We start from the raw sequence: 14618 nt of genomic DNA, 5'->3' as shown, positions 1-14618 counted from the left end.
TGACTGATTTTCTCCCTACTGCAACTCAGAATTCCTCAACTAAAGGAATCCTCCATACTAAGCCTCCATCTGCCCCGTAGTAGTGATTATTTCAAGTGTTTGTCACCATACTGTTCAAGGAAATGATCACTAAGGAAACTTACAGCTCTAGAAATCTGTAATTTTACAAGTCAACAGAATTTTCAAAAGTTAAGATGACTGTGTTGAAGAAATTTTTAAAAATAACTTCTAGCTTAGTGAAACCTGTAGGAAAGCAAACTTTTTCAACTGGTTTTTTCTCAAAAGTCTGGGTGGGTCCTTGAAAGTTTGTCATTATAAGATTGGTTCATTTATGATAGGAAGCAGAGCCTATTTTTAGCTTCACAAAGATATGTCACTTTTTGATTTATGCATTCAGGCAGCAAACAAGATCACTAGCACTGTTTTTATTCATCTATCTGAGGAGCATCACAATACCTCCTCAAATCATTAGGATCTGAGTACCTGCAATCAAATGTAGGTAGCAAATCTGCTTCAGTAGCCCTTAAAATAGACTCGCAAAAACTATGGGAACACTGGGAAAAAATCCCAGTGATACACTGAGAGACAGAGAACTCTTTATTGACCTATTTGAGTCATCTACTTTGTAGTCCCAAATGGACGTTTGGGGCACTAACATGGAAGAAGTGAGTCTATTTAAACTGGTATCAGGAATAAAACTTTTTTGGACTGCTGAAAGATGCCTCATAACTAAAAACAAAACTAACACTTCAAGGCTAATAACGAATAAACTTCATGCCTAGCCTGATTATCTTGCTTAATAAATTGTTGTTTCTTTTTTTGTTGAAGAGGAACAATGACATTAAGAGGGTGATATCTTACGTTGCCAATTAATTGGATTTAAAGTGAGGCAGGGTTGTTCAAAGTCACCAGGGATCTACCCTTCTTTTGCTTTGTTTCTATTAATTTATTATTTCATTTCTGTTCTGTCTAGAAACACTGACAGTCTTCCCCTGCCCGTTTTTTTTTTCTCTATTAAGCCAATGGGTGAGCCCTCTCCTTAGTAATGAAGCTGACCTCAAGAGGAAAAGACCATTCTACCTCTGAAGCCAACCATAAGGCCAGCCAAATTACCTCCCCTCTCCCTCCTTTACTCATGTTCTTGTTTTCCCACCCTAGTTATATAAAAAAGAAAATCTGGCATCCATGAAATCCTTATTTGTGTAATTATTATTGGAAGGGACAGAGATTTGAGAAATATTGCAGATTTTTAAAGGGGTACATTTAATAAAGCTATGGCTCATGAGAGGGGAAGGAAATATTACCCAATTTGGAAGTGATAAATATAATGGAAACACATTGAACTTCTGGCCAGGCATAAGTTTCCATAAACTGAGGAAAACATAAAATAAAGTGAAACTATAAACAGAAATATCAATATACATCTATGCCACATAGGACTAATGGCTTGAGATAAAATTAACCTAAGCATGGGAATGGGATTTCTGTGTTACCTGTTGGAGCTACTTCCTCAGATCTGTATGTGGGAGACATATCTATCCATAGGATGATAGGATCATATATTGAGAGCTGGAATGGTCATGAAAAATCATTTAGATTTTGCAATTGAGGAAAATGAATCGCAAAGAGATTAAGCCACTTGCCCAAGGTAATTTAAGTAGTAAGTGGATGGCTGAGCACAGATTTTAACATAGGTAATTCCAAATCAATTATATATATATATACACACACACATATATTTGAAGAGGTGAATTGTGTTTATTTCTAAAAACACAAATTGTTTGAAGGATATTGGCAAGAGCAAGAAAACCAGACAAGGTAAAATAGAAGGTAAGGCTGGAAGCCATAACGCAGGTCTCTTCAATCTCTTCCCCCACTTCCAGTCTTCCCTTGAGGATCTTGGAGATATTTTCCCCCAAAAATATTGACATATATATTTTCAGTTTTCAACAATCATTTCTGTAAGTTGCAAAATTTATCTCCCTCTCTTCTGCCCAACTCCCCAAGATGGCATGAAATCTTATATTGGTTCTATGCATACATTCCTATTAAACACATTTTCACATTGTCATGTTGCATAGAATTAAATCTAATGGGAAAAACCATGAGAAAAAGAAAAAAAACAAAACATAATAAAAGAGAAAATAGTCTGCTTCATTCTGCATTTTAACTCCATAGTTCTTTATCTGGATGTGGATGGCACTTTGCATCATGAATCCTCCGGAAATGTTTTAGGTCCTTGCATTGCTGTGAAGGGTTAAGTCTATCAAAATCTGTTCTCACACACTGTGGCTGTTACTGTGTATTATGTTCTCCTGGTTCTGCTCACTTCACTCAACATCAGTTCATATAAGTCTTTCCAAGTTTTTCTGAAGTCCACATCCTGGAGATTCCTAGGCGTGCAAGAAAGGGATGGGTTGTGAGGATCCAAGATGACCTTTCACTTGGGTAAAACATCTGATGATTTGGACACCAGCTTCCCATCTCAGATCTCAGTCTCCCTTACCACCACAACTTGACTGACTTGGTTGTAAGAAGGGAGACCAGAACTAGAAGTGGACTGGAAGGAGCTCAGCCCATAGCTGAGGCCTGGGCTGGTAAGACCTCCATAGCCATAGCAGAAACCAATTGAGTAGTCTGTACTGGTGATCTTGGTGTAAATTCTCATGTTCTGCATTCTAGACTTGTCTGCTCTCTTCACCCTCCAACAAATTCCTATAAGTGACAGTCTCAATGTCCACGGTGAGTCTGACATTCATCAGCTACTGATACTCCTGCAGCTGGTAGGCCATATCTTGCTTGGCCCTCTGCAGGGTGGCTTGTAGCTCAGAGAGCTTGGCCTGCGCATCTTTGATGGTCAGTTCCCCACACCACTCTATATCAGTGATGAAGGCTTCAAGGGTAGCTCTCTGGCCTTTCAGCACATCAGTCTCAGCCTGAAGCCTGTGGATATTCCCGATCATCACTGAAATCTCTCTCTTGGTATGGAAAAGGTCATCTCTATATTTCCCAGCCAGGGTCTGCAGTTCCTTGATCTGGTAAGTGGTCTCAGTCTTCCTCCCAGTTGCAGTTGGTCATCTCCTCATATCGAGCTTGGACATCAGCAATAATGCCATCCAGGTACAAGGAGAGGCTATTTATTGTCTATAGACAGGACCACAGAGGTGTCCAAAATCTGGGACATTTCTCCTATCTCTTCTTCATATAGGTACCTGAGGAAATTAATCTCATTGATCACCCTTTCCAGATCTGACTCCACTTCCACCTTGTTCATATAGGCTTCATCTGCATCCTTCTTAATGAGAACAATCTCATTCTCCATTTCTTTTTGCTGATTGGTCTCATCCTCATACTTGTTTGTGAAATCTTCCACAAGACCCTGTATGTTGCCCAACTCCGCCTCCAGCTTCAGCTTCGCCAGGCACAGAGTCCAACAGCCTTCAAAAGTCGGCAATATAACTCTCAAACATGCTGCCCATGTTGCTCTAGGATGTCTTCTGCTTCAGGGAGAGACTCCATTTTGTATCCAGCATCTTATTATATTGTTCTAGGAAGCATACCTTGTTAATAAAGGAGGCAAAGTTGTTGTTGAGGGTTTTGATCTGCTCCTTCTCTTGGGTTCCCACAGCCTGGATGCCAGAGTCCAGCTCCAGCTTCAGGGGACCCAGGAGGCTCTGACTGACAGAGACATCTCTGATCCCACCAATCCCGCTGATGCCCCTGAAGGCCATATCCATGTCTATCCCAAACCTGGAGCCCTGATCTGAAGCTACTGTTTACTCACCACCTGAAAGGAGGAAGAGCTAATTCAGGATCTGAGGCCACTGGAGTAGGAGAAGCTGCTGAAACTCTGAGGGCTGGAAGAGGAGACCATCCAGGTCTTGTGAGTGGCTGAGCCTGATGGACATGGTGAGGATGAGGACAAACACACAGACTCAAGAGAGGTTAGCTGCTCAGAGTGAAGGTGGAAGACTATTTTTATTACTATGCCATATTATATGGTGTGACTTCATTTCAATAAGTATTTATCATTGATTTTCTAGGTTCCAGATGTTGTTGGATGATGAGTAGATATAACACCAAAAAATAAAAGTCTTTGTCTTTAAAGAGCTCAAAATACCACAAGGAGAGACTTGTACAATAGTATATGTGGATAAAATACATAATGTACACATACACGTATTAAACCATATTTATAACATGCATGTTCATACACAAAATACTGTATACGTACTATACATATATACATATGTATGTCTATTCATGAATTCATATTGAATGTGTTTATGTGCATACATATACATGCATTAATGCATAAATATTTTCATGCCATTAAATTTGGAAGGGAGGAGAAATAGCAATTAGGGACATAAAAAAACCCTCATGCTGAAGGTACTTGGGCCAAATTTTTGAAGAAATTGGGTTCTTTAGAGGTTGAGTCGTGGAGGGAGTATAATCCAAACATGAGATTTTGCTGATATTATCTCATTTTATCTTTATCATGACTCCATATACAGTGCAAATACGATCATTCCCATGTTGTAGATGGCATAATAGAAGCTCAGAAAATTTAAATGAGCCACATTGGATAATACATCTAGTAAGGTACAGGAGCAGAACTAGAACCTCTACTTTCTGACTAGATGCAGAGCTAGTACTGTTCTATCTACTACCAAGGCAGAGTATATAAAACTTCACTGCAGGGTCTTCATCAGAAAACTATCAATATGTGGTCAAATTAAAAATATATTCAGTGAGGTCTCATTTAGGCCTCTTTGACTGTAGATAGAGTTAGATTTTTAATGATGTAATCTTACGTTCTATATTTGTCTTACCTGTATTAATCTGTTAGGGAATGAAAGTGTTTTAAAAAAAAAGATCTTAATTTTCTAATATCTGGCAAGTTGTCTGCTAAATGACTTTTCCACAACAGTAAATAGTCTTTGCCTGACATTTTTATTTACATACAATTTCATATGCCTTTCATTGAAAGGAGAGAAATAATAACTTGATTCTCTGCCAGATCATTTTAGTCTATGTGGATTGGAAAACAAATCTTAAACTGCTAATACAAAATGACAGTAAGTTTTTAACTACTGAATAGAATCCAACAAATCTCTGGACCTTTCTTTTCTTTTGTTAGAATTTTACTGACCTGCCATCAAGGGAGGGTAAGACTTTTTTTCATTCTATTCACTTTTAACTAGATACAGAGAAAATATTCATAAGAAAGGGAAATTTTGACGAAGTATATCAAATTCTAAACCGTTCACATTTTGCTCAACTTTGTAAAGTGGTTAATTTTCTGGCAATGAATTTCTATGAAATGAATATGAATTCTATGAATTCATATGAAATAAATTTTGAAGATTTCATCTCCTACTTCATTAGAGGTTTATTTGGTGTTTCTCTTCTCAACTTCAGTATTTTCCAGAATCTTGTTAGCATCTATGGTAACATGATAAATATACCAGGGACGACCTGATGACTTGTTGCAATATTATGTCATAAAAGGTGACTATTGCAACACTTAAAAAAAAAGTCTTCCAAAATAATATAATGATGTAGTCACAACTTAAATCATAAAAAAATAATGATCGAAATTCCCATTTTGGGTAGGGTGTTCCTCTTCTTCTGTTCCTGCATCATATTATTGAAATGCCTAATCTGGACATTTTCTCCACCTAAGCAGAAAATTGAATTCAATTCAATTGATATTTATTATGTGACTACTCTTTGTAAAGAAATGTACTATGATCTCTAAATAAAAAGATGAAGACAAAGCACTTCCTACCCTCAAGGTTTTGACATTCTGCTGGATAAATATAACTAACATTTATATATCCCTCTTTCAGATATTATTTCATGCAACCTTCATAACAAATTTGTGAGGTGAGTTCTCTTCTAATTGGCAAATTATTTCTAGTTTAAAAGGTCTAGAGAGTTTATTGATCATTGAGATAATAGATGACTTGCTCATTGTCATAAAATAGGAACTTACAAGAGACTGAATTTGATCCTAAGTCATCTTGACTCAAAGCTTTCTTACTATTTACTCTACCATGTTGGCTATCCATGTAATATTCTTGATAGTTTACCAACATTTGTCCAAATTGGAACATATGTGAAGACAAATGGAATATGCTCAAAATGTGTTCTTATGTAGGGGGAATGTTATAATTTGTGATTTTAGAAGAAGAATGTTTTGGCAGATTGGTGTCCATAATGTTAAAAACATTGTTAGGGAAAGCCTTTATTTTTGTCCATGTAGAAAGCATACAACAGAGGGAAAGAACTGTTATCAGCAAAGCAAATGATAGTGGAAAAATTAAAGTTAACACCCTAATCTTAACTCTTTGACATCATTATTAAAGGTTGAGATTAAAAAAATGGAAGAGGAAATAGGTGCCATGAAGAGATCAGTTAAAAATGAGGCCTTGAACAGAGTTTTTTTTTTTTTTTTTCTCAATAAAATATCTTTAAACATCATTTCAAAAATTTAGGACAGAACTTTTACAAATATATTTGTATCTTGAGAATTTGAAAAAAAATGATTGGGTAAAAGAGCAGGATAAATAATACAGATGATTTAGTTCACAAATGAATTTAGATGTGCATGAGGTACCCCAATTCTTTCAGTAGCCTTTAGAGATCTCAAAAAGTTCCATATTCACTTTTGTTTTTTATATGTAGTGTTAGGACATTTTTCTTAAAAACAATCCAATGCATTTACCCATTTCTACTTCTAGTGCACTATTCTAACCCTGATCACTTCATGGATGACTGGAATCCTAATGTGTGTTCCCTCCTTAAAATTCATCTTAAATATACCCAGCAGAACAGTCTTTCTAAAGCAACCCTCTCATTACATCCCTTTCTTACATAATACTTCAGTTCTAAATTCCTTGCCTGAATTCAAGAAACTTCGTAATGTGAAACTCTTTCCATTCAGGTTTATTTCTTACCACTACTTATCATACAGACACCATTCCAATCAAATAGATCTTTCCTAGTTCACCGAATAGGATATATTCATTTAATTACTTATTTGCTGATTTAAAAATTTCAAAATATAATAAGCTTCAAAATAAACATTGAAATAATTTACAAAATATTATACGGTGTTATATAAAACCATACAGCTATTAATGCTACTTAAATTGTACATTCACTTTTTTTTGTATTTGTAATGAAAGAAAAACATCCATTTATTTTTTTTCCTCCTATAGTACTCTGCCTCCTCCCCCAGCCCTGGCTCTGAAAGACAAGCACAAAAACAAAACAAAACAAAACAAAAAAACAAAGCATGTTATAAATATGAATAGATAAAATAAATTTCCATACAGGGCATTTCAGAGAATGTGTTTCTCTTCCTTCAAATCATCCATTATCTCCTGTGAGGTCGTAAAATTCTGAGTCATTGATCCTAAGTAATCATGATTAACATTTGAACCCGAGTAAGTTTTGCAAAACAGTTTGTTTTCACAATTGTGTTGTTACAATATAAAATTGTAATTCTGGTTCCCTCAATTCACTGTACATCAGGTCAGAGAAAATTCTCTGAACTCTCCCCCTCTTATGATTTATTTCAACATAATTATGTTTCAATGCATTCATATACTGTAATTCATTCAGCTACTCTTCTGCTAATGAATATCCTTCAATTTGAATTCCACTACAAAAAAGAACCATTATAAATATTTGAATACATAGTGGATCATTTCTTCTTTTATCTTTATTTTTGTTTTTTTTGGAAGGGAGAGGAGCTGGAATAGTCCTAGTAGTGGTTTAGATACCATGGTATCTGTATCAAAGATAATGCACAGTTTGGTAAATTTTTAAGTAATATATTCAGACCATTCTTTCAAGAATTTCAGAAAACCACCCACAGTGCACCACATAAACAGATTAATTTAGGGAATATTATAATTTGTATTATATCAGCTACATTTGGGTCATCACTGCTATTTTCCAGCTATTAATTTTATCTTTATATGAGCATAGTGGTTTATTTTGAGGTTCATAAAACCCATACATCATAGTATAAATATTTCCAGACATTTTGCAGACTTTTTAGTTATTTTCAAGGGAATTTCAATTTTTAATTCTTCCTTTTTGTTTGCTTTTTTCTTATCTTTATTATATAAGTGAATGTTAACGATTTAGATAGATCAATTTTGCATTCTGTAATTTTATGACATTATTATTATGATTTATTTGTAGTTGACCAACATGAGTCCTCTAAGTTTCTTATCAGCAAGAAAGAAAATAGAAAAGAAAAAAAAACACAAAAAGAAAGAAAAAAAACTGTTTTTAATGTTTCTTTTCTTATTCAATCTATTGTTCTTGTATTATTGTAATAGTTAGCACTTCTAGCCTATGTTGCATAGAATAGAGAATAATGGCACCCTTGCTGTACCCTCAATTTCACTGTGAAACCTCTAACTTTTCTCTGTTATGTATAATAATGTTTTCTCTATTACATATAATAAATACATATGGTTATACCCAGGTATCACTCTTCGATTTAGGAAAAAAATATTGTTAGCCAAATTAATGAAAGGTCTTTTTTTGTATTATTTCTGGAATTTTTAATGGAAATGGATATTTATTTGTCAAAAGATTTTTCAGCATCTTTTGATGTTACAACGTTTGGTTATTATTTATCACATTAACATGGTTTATTACATTTGTAATCTTCCCTTTCTTGAGTTAACTTTGAATTCCTGATATAACACAATTTATTATGGGGGATAATATTTTTAATGTGATGTGGTGCTTTGCTTACTGATTTTATATATGTATATATGTATGTATGTATGCATTTATATTCATTAAGGGACATTCACCCTTAGTTTTCTCTCTCTCCTTTTGTTTTTCTTGATATTTTTGTCTAAACCATATGTTTGCCATGGAAAGATATTGAAAGTTCCTTTCTTTCCTTTTTTGTGGCCAACAGTTTGTATAGATTTGGATTATTCTTTTAATGTTTGCTAGAATTGAATTGTGAATCAACCTATTCCTAGAAGTATTTTTGTTTTTTTTTTCCTTTGTGAGTTGAGTATGACTCATGTAATTTTTTCCCAACATTGCATCCTTCATATGGTTTATTTCTTTTTTTGTAAATATTGAAATTATATAATCTTAAGTATTTTAAGATAAAATATGTTAACTCTGCTATTAGGTTTGTTTATGTAAAATTGGGCACGATAATTTTCCTTATTTATCTTCAATAGCTGGGAATTGCTTTTTTTTTGTTTTTTGTTTTCACAATTTTATTTTATTTTTTAAAATCAATGTACACTTCTTCTGAAATTGAAAAACAACCAATTTTATTTATCAGTTGAATTTAGTTAACTCAGTTTCTTTATCAATTATTAATTGCTCCTTTAATTTTCAAATTTTTGTTTTGTTATTGAGCTGGGAATTTGTTACTTGCCCTAATTAATTTGTTGTTGTTCTTTTTTCTCTTTTGCTGATGAAAGTGTTCAGAGACATTCATTTTTCTCTCAAACCTACTTTTTTAAAAATTAATTTTGTTTTAAATTCATGTAATAAAACAAGCATTTCCATAGCATAGTGTATCACCAAAGCAATTTCCACAGTACCAATTCTGGCTATGTGTATGACAGTGTAGTTCTGATTCACAAAGTATAACAAACTTTCCCTATAGAAGGCAGAAGAGAAATATTTATTCAGACACTGGAAAGCTAGATTACAACACAAGAAAGCCAAATCAGTCATAGTAACCAAGAAACCAATACACATTTGGGGACAAAGCCATTTCCAAGCGTCCCCCCCATCCTGCTCTCCTTTGCTCCACCAGGGACTTCCCACAAGCAAACACTCAAAAGATTAGCTGTGTCTGTGTCCTCTCTCCTCTGCCCTAATTACTCTAACCAACTTCCTCCAAGTTCTACTTCACCCTTCCTCTTCCATCCATTCAGTAAGCTCCTCCCACCAACTGTGACTTAGTCTTCCATGTGATTTATGCACATCACAGGGGCCTATTAATGAATTGGAAAGATCTTTCCTTTTAAATTACCATTACACATAGTAAAATTTTTTAAAAAAGAGATGATTGTATGTGAAAATGCAAATTTCCTACATGCTGTTTGCTACTCATTTTAAATATGCAACCAAATTCACATGCAAATTTATTTTTTTCTTTCCTCTTTGAACTAGTGAACACCCACACACATATATTTGTGTGTGCATACAAACATACTATTTCTCTCTCCATATATTTATATTCTATACATATTTCTAAGTTCTTTCTCTGGATGTGTATCTTTCTTCATATGAATTTTATATTCAATTAGGGTATTTAAAACAGACAAAACAAGATATTCACTTAGTCATTCTTAAAACAATATTGCTGTTTCTATGTACTATGCTCTCCTAGTTCTGCTCCTTTGATTCACTATTTCATGTATTAGTTCATGTTATTTTTTCTAACATCATTGAGCTCAGGGACAGAGATAAGATAGTAGAGTATAAGGAGGGACTTGTTTGAGCTCTCACCCAAACCTCTCCAAATACCTGTAAAAAATGATTCTAAACAAATTCTAGAGCTACAGAACCAACAATATGACAGAGTGAAACAAATCCCCAGTCCAAGACAACCTGGAAAGCTGACAGGAAGGATATATTGCCCCAGACTGGGAGCAGAGCTCAGTCCTGTGTGAGCCATGCCAGCAAATGGGGAAGGAGCAGACCTCAGGGGACTGAATCACTGGCAGCTGTGCCAGTTTCCAGATTTCTCAACCCACTTTTCAAATACCAAATTCAGCATTGAATTTCAGTGGGAAAACTCTGTGGGATCTGAGTGAAAGAGGAGCATGGTCTGACTGGGGTTCTGGTCCAACCCTGGGGCAGGAGTCATGGCTGTGGGTGCAGCAGCAGCAGCAGCAGCAACTCCAGCACCAGCAGTGGTATTGGCAGCTACTTCCAGAGCTCTGGGTCCATAGAGAACTGGGGATTGATCAACTGATACAAAACCCCTGAAGCCTGTGGTAGTACACCCAGTCATCCCTTATGCCCACTGGAAAAAGAGTCCTACCTTGACCAAGAGTTAGAAAATCAAGTATTTGGCTGGAAAGATGAGCAAAAGGCATTAAAAAATCTCAGACTATAGAAACTTACTTTGTTGATAAATAAGATAAAAACATGCAACCAAAGAAGACGATGAAGTCAAAGCTACTACATGATGTGCCTCCAAGAAAAATATGAATTGCTCACAAGCCATGGAAGACCTCAAAAAGGGTTTTGAAGATCAAGTAAGACAAGAAGAGAAAAAATTGGGAAGAGAAATGAGAGTGATGCAAGAAAATCATGAAAATTGAATCAACAGCTTGTTAAATGAAATCCCCCACAAAATGCTGAAGAACACAGTACCTTAAACATAGACTAAACCAAATGACAAAAGAAATTAAAAAATCCAATGAGGAGAAGAATGTCTTAAAAAGAAGAATTGGCCAAATGGAAAAGGAGGTCCAAGGGACTGAATGAACCATATCCTCATCATATTTAGCTTAAGGAGGGAATAATATACATAGTCAACTGGGTACCTTACACTACAACAAAGTAAGGGGGAAGGAGGTAAAGGGAGGAAGATAGGGAGGGGCAGATTGGAGGTGAGAGTAGTGAGAAACAAACTTTTTTAAAAGAGACTGTGTTAAAAGAGAAAATAGAATAAATGGGGAGCAGGGAACATGGAGGTATATATATAGTCTTTTGCAACATGACTCTTATGGAACTGTTTGCATAAATACACTTATATAACCTATCTTGAATTACTTGCCTTTTCAATGAGGATGAGTGAGGAGAGAAGAAGGAAGAGAATTGGGAACTCAATATTTTAAAATAAAATGTTAAGTATTGTTTTTACATGTAAGGAGGAAAAAAGATATACAGGCAATTGGATATATAAATCTATCTTGCCTTACAAGAAAGTGATAGAAGGGAGGGCAAACTGGGGGAAGAGGTAATCAGAATTCATACCATCTTGGAATGGATGGAGGAGAGACATTGTGAGAAAATTTTGAATTCAAAATCTTATGGAAATGAAAGTTGGAAATTACAAATAATTAGATTAATTAATGAAAGAGGAAAAATGCAATCACTGAGCTCATCATTTATTACAGCACACTAGTATTCCATCACAGTCATATACTACTACTTATTCAGCCATTCCTTAATTGATAGATATCCTGGTAATTTAGAGTTCTTTGCCACAGCAAAAAAAAAAAAAAAAAAAAGAGTGGCTAGAAATATTTTAGAAAACAAAGATACATTTCCTTTTTTTTTTTTTTTTTGACTAATCACATTTGGAAAAAGTCTGAGTCATGATATTTCTCAGTTACAGGGCTAATCAATGTAACATTAAAAATTTCTTTTAATTCAGGAAAAGTATTTTATATTTTGCCTCACCCCCTCATTTAAGTATATGTGAATCATCATATATTAACTGTGTTTCTTGTAAACAAGATATTATATTCTCCTTTCTAATTCTTTCTGTTGTCTTCTACCACTTAAAGATTGAGTTTATCCCATTCATGTTCAGCTTTAAAATTGTTAAAAGTGTATTTATTTCTGCTCTAGTCTCTCTTTCTTGCATCCACATCTTTCTTTATAAACAAGGAGATAAAGTGCATTTGTTTGACGTGTGATCCTATAAATGTTGAAGTTCAGATCTTCCACTTTTCTCAGTTTTTTATTATTTTTAACTTTTCATTTAAATCTTCCTTCACAAAATTCCTTTTAAGTCTCAAATAAAATTCATCTTCTACAGCACTTCTTCCCTAATTCTTCTTATTTCAGTGCCTTCCCTTTTAATTGTTTTATATTTATCCTTTATACAGCTTGTTTTGTAGATATTTGTGTGCTTTTAATTTCTCTTATTAAAGTGTGACCTCCTTCAGGATAGGCATCGTTTTGTGTCTCCTTTTGTACCCCTATTGTTTAACACAATGCTTAGCATATAGTAGTACAGTAGGGGCTTAATAAATTCTTCTTGACTGACTGATTTTTCTCCCTTCAATTTGAAGGTTTTTTTTTTTTTAGGATAATTCCTTTACATTTCCTTTCTTAACACTCTCTTTATCCCTGTCATTTATCCCTGTCTTCTTCTATTTTCATTCTGAGTTCAATGCTATTTTCTATGAAAAAGTTCTGTATTTCTGTGTATTTGCATGACTGTATATATTATCTTCTTTTATCTGACTAAGAACAAAATGAGATTTCAGACCTTCCATCAGCTTATGCCCTTCTGGTTTGCTTATATATGCCATTAATCCTGTGCACCTCTACTATGCAATAATGATTTCTGTGTTCTTCTCCATCCAATATCCCCCCCAAATCAATTGTCCTTCCCATTTGTCTTCTCTTGAAGCCATTAAAATAGAACTAAAGAACCACCCGTACTTCTGTCTTTTTAACCTTTCTTTATGATGATAAAATTATTAGCATTCTAAGAAGACATTTGTTTATCTCCTTATTAACATATAAACCATTTATCCCCATTATTACCATTTAATTAAAAATATATGCATATATGTTTAATAAAACAAATATACGTAAATGAATATATACATATGTATATGTATATATAAATTTCTTTCGGCAATTAACATTTCATTTGAAAGTGTCTGATCATTTAAGGCTTTTCCATAAGAAATATTTGGAAATCTTGTATGATATTAAAGATAAATCCCCTTCTTTCCTGAGAATTATACTTACTTGAGCTAGATAATTAGGCTTAGCTCTAAATATTATTACTTGCCTTATGGAAAATTTTATTACAAACTATAGTAATAATATATAGTAATATATTATCTATATAGTATAATATATAGTAATATATATAGTATATAATATATAGTAATATATATAGTATAATATATAGTAATCTTTGTAGTAGCAGCTACTAAGTATTTCATAATCTTTCTTGTGAGTCCTTGATATTTGAGACAATTTTTATGTATTTTTTCTCCCTGAAATCTCCAGATGTTGACTATGAGTTATATAGAGTCTTTATTTGTAGTTTTACTTTTGAAGGTGACTATTGGTTCTTTGCCTTCTAGTACTAAGAGTTCTGGACACTTTTAATTTATTATTTATGGAAATACTGTATCCAGGGTTTTGTTGTTTTTGTGATGTGTTGTGTTTGTGATTTTGTGATTTTATGATTCTTAGCTTGTCCCTCTTGGGTGCTTGTACTTTGTTCTTGAGGAGGACCAAAATGGCATTGCCATGTTGGAGTCAAGGTATAATGTGTCTGACTGTGGCTAATCACACCAATGTGAACTTGGAAAACTGCCATAAGCCAGGCACACATAATTCATATAAACATTTGGAGTGAAGATATCCCTAAGATTGCCCAACTCATATTCTGCTTTGCTCATAGAGCACAGAGCAATTTTTGATTTGGGCACATCATATTGGTTAGTCTTTTGCCAATGATTCTATGTCACATAATTTATTCCTAAGATCTTCAGAGAGACATTGAGAGTGCCCTTGCACCATTTCTTCTAGTTTGCATGTGAGAGCCTACCTTGCATAAAATAATCTCCATAAAATAATCTTTTAGCCCATTTGTTACAACAAATAGAGAAATT

The 14618-nt window shown here is 34.2% G+C and overlaps 1 pseudogene; it reads right to left on the bottom strand.

Moving 5' to 3' along the window:
- Positions 1 to 2440: 2440 nt before the first annotated feature.
- LOC140514735 (keratin, type II cytoskeletal 8 pseudogene) lies at positions 2441 to 11032 on the bottom strand (annotated as a pseudogene).
- Positions 11033 to 14618: the final 3586 nt, after the last annotated feature.

This window comes from Notamacropus eugenii, chromosome 7, assembly GCF_028372415.1.
Source record: "Notamacropus eugenii isolate mMacEug1 chromosome 7, mMacEug1.pri_v2, whole genome shotgun sequence".
Lineage (NCBI taxonomy): Eukaryota > Metazoa > Chordata > Mammalia > Diprotodontia > Macropodidae > Notamacropus > Notamacropus eugenii.
This window is presented reverse-complemented; position numbering and strand designations above follow the sequence as displayed.